Source organism: Aegilops tauschii, chromosome 3 (genome assembly GCF_002575655.3).
Source record: "Aegilops tauschii subsp. strangulata cultivar AL8/78 chromosome 3, Aet v6.0, whole genome shotgun sequence".
NCBI lineage: Eukaryota > Viridiplantae > Streptophyta > Magnoliopsida > Poales > Poaceae > Aegilops > Aegilops tauschii.
This window is the reverse complement of record NC_053037.3, coordinates 165,195,894-165,201,893: the sequence shown is the minus strand read 5'-3', so window position 1 is coordinate 165,201,893 and position 6,000 is coordinate 165,195,894.

Sequence of the window (6,000 nt, the reverse complement as noted above, 5' to 3'; positions counted from 1 at the left end):
ACTGGTTAAACAGCCTGCCTGAAAATTCTATCGGCGGCTGGGAGGACTTTGAAGAAGCCTTCCTTGACAACTTCCAAGGTACATATGTCCGGCCACCAGACGCCGATGACTTAAGTCACATAGTTCAACAACCTGGAGAGTCAGCCAGAAAATTCTGGACTAGGTTCCTAACCAAAAAGAACCAGATAATTGACTGTCCGGATGCCGAAGCCCTAGCGGCCTTTAAACATAGCATCTGTGACGAATGGCTCGCCCGCCACCTCGGCCAAGAAAAGCCGAAGTCTATGGCAGCCCTCACGGCACTCATGACCCGCTTTTGCGCGGGTGAGGATAGTTGGCTGGCTCGCAGTAAAAACACAGCCAACGAGGCAGGCCCCTCCGAGGCCAAAAACAGCACTGGCAAGCTCCGGCGCAACAGACACAAACGCCAAAGCAATGGCGATAACACCGATGACACTACAGTTAACGCCGGATTCAGTGGCTCCAAGTCTGGCCAGTGGAAGAAGCCGTATAAAAGGAACAGTGAGGGACCATCCAGCTTGGACCGCATATTCGACCGTCCGTGCCAGATACATGGCACCCCAGACAAACCAGCCAACCATACCAACAGAGATTGCCGGGTTTTTAAGCAAGCCAGCAAGTTAAATGCCGAGAACAAGGAAAAGGGATCGCAGAGCGAGGACGATGACGATGACGAGGAGCCCCCGCAGCCAAACACAGGGGGACAGAAGAAGTTTCCCCCTCAGGTCAAAACGGTGAACATGATATATGCTACACACATCCCCAAGAGGGAGCGCAAGCGCGCACTCAGGGACGTCTATCCGATCGAGCCGGTTGCCCCAAAATTCAATCCATGGTCATCGTGCCTGATTACTTTTGATTGTCGGGATCATCCGACCAGTACCCGGCATGGCGGATCAGCCGCACTAGTCCTAGACCCAATCATTGATGGATTCCACCTGACATGAGTCCTCATGGACGGTGGCAGCAGCCTCAATCTGCTCTATCAGGATACAGTGCGCAAAATGGGCATTAACCCATCACGGATCAAACCCACAAAGACTACCTTTAAAGGATTCATACCAGGCATAGAGGCCCGCTATACAGGCTCAATCACACTAGAGGTCGTCTTCGGATCTCCGGACAACTTCTGAAGCGAGGAGTTAATCTTCGACATCGTCCCTTTTCGCAGCGGCTATCACACACTGCTTGGACGAACCGCATTTGCTCGATTCAATGCGGTACCTCACTACGCTTATCTCAAGCTCAAGATGCCCGGACCACGTGGCGTCATTACAATCAATGGAAATACGGAACGCTCCCTCCATACCGAGGAGCATACCGCGGCCTTAGCAGCAGAAGTACAGCACGGCCTTCTCCAACAGAACCTTAATTCGGCGGCTAAGCCCCGGGACACCATCAAGAGAGTCCGGACTATTCTGCAGCAAGTCAGCCCGGCTCGTCAAGAGCTTAACTAGCAATTTAGCCTCCGTCCCAGTCCCGATCAAATGGCGGCATTTCTCCCGCGCGTACATAACTAGGCACTCAAAATTCCATGGGCACCGATGGAGGCATAGCTAGATTGCGATCCACAATGCGGCTCGACCGACCCTGGATCCGCACACTTTCACTTTTCTTTTTTATTTCAGGTTTTTCTCTTCTCGAGGCATTTTCTGGTAACCTGATCATCGGACCGGTCACGGGACGGATACACCAAGGAGGCAAGGAGCTTTTACGTACAAAGGAATCCCCAGGTGGTCTCTGCTAACGATTGCTATACCTGTTTTACATACCTGCACGCAGCTCGCTCCTGGTCATGGCATGTTAAATAGCCTTACTTGCTTATCGCATTACTTGCACAAGTACGCCTCGACGTATTAATTAAATTACAATGGAAAAATAATTGGCAGCATTAGCTTATTACTTGTTTTTTTCCTTGCCTTTGTATTTATTACTCACCGCACCCGTACACTCTGATACGTATTACTGTGCCAGGGGCTTCATCACGCCCCGCATTACGGCAATAAAGCCCGAACACTTTTACAGTACAGTTCGGCACCCTGAACTAATAGCATTATATGCATCGACTCTGAATCATGTCTTTGGTCAATAGTTGGGTTGCCCGGCTCCTGTGCTTACTACCTTACGTTCCGCTATATCGGCTAGGGCAGTAAAGGGAGAACTACTGCGATTGTGTCCCGGTTCTTCCAGACGAGCACCTCAGTAGAGAAAGCCAAAAACTGACTGTCATGATGCGGCGAGAGCTGGTCAGCTCTTCGAGAGGTCTCCAATACTTAGAGATTTTTCCGCTTTATGCGAGGAATCGGTTTTTCTCCGATTAGGCATGTATAGTGCCCCTAGTTTGGCCTTCCGAATACCAGGGGCTTCGCCGAAATTCTCATTGTCAAACTCCTATGGCTAAATGAGGGTGATAAAGGCCGTATAGTCTGATTGCCTTGTTCGTTGCGGTAAACACCTCCTTTAAGGACCAGAATGTGGAGTAAAGAGTGTTTAGATTTATCCCGAACACCGCCGTACTATCTACGTGGGGGCAGAAGCCGACGACTGGCCAACCCTCAGATTTCATAAACGGCCACACAGGAGGTAAAATTTCAAAAATCACAAGCATTATATTACATAACGATCTTGTTTCATACTACAGGACAGGGTAACCCAATTGTTTTCATGGGAATATAACGTCCTTCGCACATTGCTCCGCCACAAGGCGGGACCCCTCCAGGACACTATCGAAATATAGCTCGGGTCGACGATGCTCCTTTCCCTCAGGCGGCCCCTCGATCATCAGCTTCTTGGCATCCATCTTCGCCCAGTGCATCTTGACGCGGGCAAATGCCATCCGTGCACCTTCAATGCAGACCGACCACTTCACGGCTTCAAGCCGTGGGCAGGCACTCACAAGCCGCCTCACAAGTCCGAAGTAGCTACTGGGCATGGGCTCGGTAGGCCACAGCCGGACTATTAGGTCCTTCATGGCTAGCTCGGCCGACTTGTGCAGCTCGACCAGCTGTTTCAGCTGGTCGCTAAAGGGCACCGGATGTTCTGGTCCAAGATATTGAGACCAGAATAGCTTCTTCGTAGACCTCCCTTCTTCGGCTCGATAGAACTCGGCAGCATCTGATATGCTGCGCGGCAGATCCGTAAACGCCCCTCGAAAACCCAAATTCGGGTAAGTACAAGGACCGTTTCCTTCGCATACTTGCTTTGCATAGTGAAAGCCTTACCCGCCGCAATCTTCTTGGCCGCCTGAATTTCCTAGAGGACGCTCTGGGCTTCGGCTCAGGCATCTTGGGCGCTCTAGCGGGCCTTCACAAGTTTGGACTCTTGCGTCTTAGAATAAAGCTCCAAGGACTCGTACTTTTTGACGACGTCCTGGAGCTCTTGCTGGACCTTGCTGACCCGGGCCTCGTGCTTCTCGCATGCGGCGCGTTCCTTGGCCGCTTTGTCCTCGGCCTCGGCTAACTCCTTCTTGAGGGCTGCCACCTTGGTCGTGGCCCCTAATAAAGTTTGTGACACTTTAGCCAGCACGAACCATTCATCCTTTTTAAATATATACGCAGGTTACTGCATACCTTAGCTATCCGCCAGCTGCTTCTTCACGAGGCCGAGCTCTTCCTTGGCCCGCTCTAGGTTCTGCTTCAGTCCGGAAACCTCCACAGTATGAGCGGTAGCAGCGAGCAGCGACGCCTGCTTATTCACATAGACATCTTCTGTTAGACTCCTGCGAAAATTATTTTGATCCTCTGTTCGGCTTTTTCTTCCCGAACACCGAGCAGAGCATCAGGGGCTACTGTCTACACTGTGACATTCTTCCTACAATTACATTACTTACCTCAAAGCCTGTTAGAAGGCTAGCGCAGGCTTCGGTCAGTCCGCTTTTGACGAACTGAACCTTCTCGATCACCGTGCCCATAAGGGTACGGTGTTCATCCACAATGGAAGCGCCTCACAGCGCTTCCAGCAGATTATCTGGTGCCTCTGGTTGGACAGAGGACACTGGCGCAACAGGCGCATCTCCTCCTTTCGGGGAAGGCTGCTTGCTTGACTCTGGAGCCATGTAGGTCTCCGGAATAGTATCCGGCTGGGGGCCGAATTGAACTTGACCCCCGTCACCGGTCCCCATGGGGGCTTTTTCCCCCACGCGTCCGACGACCTCCAGAACCTCTCCCTGGACTGGGAAGGTCCTTGGGGACACCACCTCGTCATCACCCTTAGCCGGGGGAGAGTGAGCAGGCGGCGGTGACATGCTGGCCCTCTCCTTTGGATCTAGCGAACCTTCTGTTGAGGATCGCGGAGAACTGTCACGGGCCGGACTGCAATGACATAATTTAAACATATTAATATTACAAAGCGGAAAGGCCAGACGTTTGGACGTGCATAAGGATTTTGGTGCTAACGATGCGGCCCAAGGCTTAGTCCGGGGAGGTCGCTCCGGACTACTATCGATATCCCACGCGGAGTTATCCGCGAGGGAGCCTTTCCCCCTCTTGGGCGCCTTCGCCTCCAGACTTGGAGGGGCCGCTCTCTTCTTCCTCCCCCCTCAGGTGGGGAGTCGTTTTCTTCCTCCTCCTCATCGTCGTCTTCGGCAGACGAAGAGTGAGTCTCGTCTTCGGACGTCACGTCCGAAGCACCTTTTCGGCGAGGGCCCCTCCTGGCCCCCTTGGCTGTTTTCTTGGCCTTCTTCTCCGGCACCTCATAAGGTGCCGGAAACAGCATCTTCGTCAGTAATGGGAATTCTTGATCTTCGGGTAGCGGAGTCGGATAGTTAATCCGCCCCGCTATCTCGATCCAAGCCTGAAAACATTGATAGGAAGGCTTAAGCTCTTTCCTCAAAATATGCCAGTAAAGGGTATACCTTGAAAACATGAAAGAACTTACCGAATTACCCTGGCGTTTTAAGCTAAGCCCGCGATCTTCGGTCGTGGGTGGTGGCATCTCGCCGGCCTTGAAGAGCACTTTCCAGATGTCTTCGTGCGTCATGCCGAAGAGCTCTAGTAGCGTCTGGTGCTTGGCCGGATCGTACTCCCACAAATAGCAAGTCCGGCGTTGGCACGGAAGGATCCGACGAATGAGCATAACCTGGATCACGTTGACAAGCTTGATTTTCCTGGTTATCATGTTCTGGACACACGTCTGGAGCCCAGTCAGCTCGTTCAAGGAACCCCAGGTCAGGCCCCTCTCTTGCCAGGAGGTGAGCCGCATCAGAACTCCGGATCAGAATTCGGGGGCCGCCGCCCAGTCGGTGTCGCGTGGCTCGGTGATGTAGAACCACCCCGATTGCCACCCCTTCACCGTCTCCGCAAAGGAGCCTTCGGGCCAGGTGACATTGGGCATCTTGCCCACCATGGCGCCTCCGCACTCTGCTTGTTGGCCGCTCACCACCTTCGGCTTCACATTGAAGGTCTTCAGCCATAAGCCGAAGTGAGGTGGGATGCGGAGAAAGGCCTCACACACGACAATGAATGCCGAGATGTTGAGAATAAATTTGGGGGCTAGATCATGGAAGTCGAGCCCGTAGTACATCAGTCCGCGGACGAACGGGTGGAGAGGGAATCCCAGCCCGCGGATGAAATGTGTGAGAAACACGACCCTCTCATGGGGCTCTGGGGTAGGGACGACCTGTCCTTTGGCCGGGAGTCGATGAACAATCTCCTTGGCCAGGTATCCGGCCTCCCGGAGCTCCTTGATGTCCTTCTTCTTAACGGAGGAGGCCATCCACTTGCCTCCAGCTCCGGATCTGGACATGATTGGAGTGCTTTCTCGGACGGGGAAAAGCTAGAGCTTGGGCACTGGAGCTCAAGGACGGAAGGGCTGAGGGAGAGAAAGGGCGTGGGTGAAGAAAGGGAATCCTTATCCCCTTATAAAGGCCGCGAATATCAAGCACCTCCCCACTCACCCTAAAAGCTCGCCTGTTCCCAAGGGCTGTGTAAACGGCACGGTTGGGTTACCCATGCCCGTATTAATGAGAATCCCGCGATAAGG